The following is a 229-nucleotide window of genomic DNA, read 5'->3' on the forward strand; positions in this document are numbered from 1 at the left end:
TTTAGGGGGAAATTGTTTTAATCAGTCTTTTTTCAAATCATCGGTGATTGAAATATAAGGTCCATGTCACGCCGTATGACATGTTCCGAACGTAATGAAATTATTATGTAAATATTCTCTTGACTTATAAATTGCATATTTGCATTATGTAAAATTAAATGGGCGGGGATAAAGCAGACTGCACTGTGATTGATTTTCTATTATCAGATGAATTAATCTCATGCGGGGG

The 229-nt window shown here is 33.6% G+C and overlaps 1 protein-coding gene across 1 annotated transcript in view; it reads left to right on the plus strand.

Moving 5' to 3' along the window:
• LOC119585244 (tyrosine-protein kinase Dnt-like) overlaps positions 1-229 on the plus strand; it is a gene marked incomplete at its 5' end in the record, with an annotated part of 52,633 nt that overhangs the window by 48,095 nt on the left and 4,309 nt on the right.

Source organism: Penaeus monodon, chromosome 19 (genome assembly GCF_015228065.2).
Source record: "Penaeus monodon isolate SGIC_2016 chromosome 19, NSTDA_Pmon_1, whole genome shotgun sequence".
NCBI lineage: Eukaryota > Metazoa > Arthropoda > Malacostraca > Decapoda > Penaeidae > Penaeus > Penaeus monodon.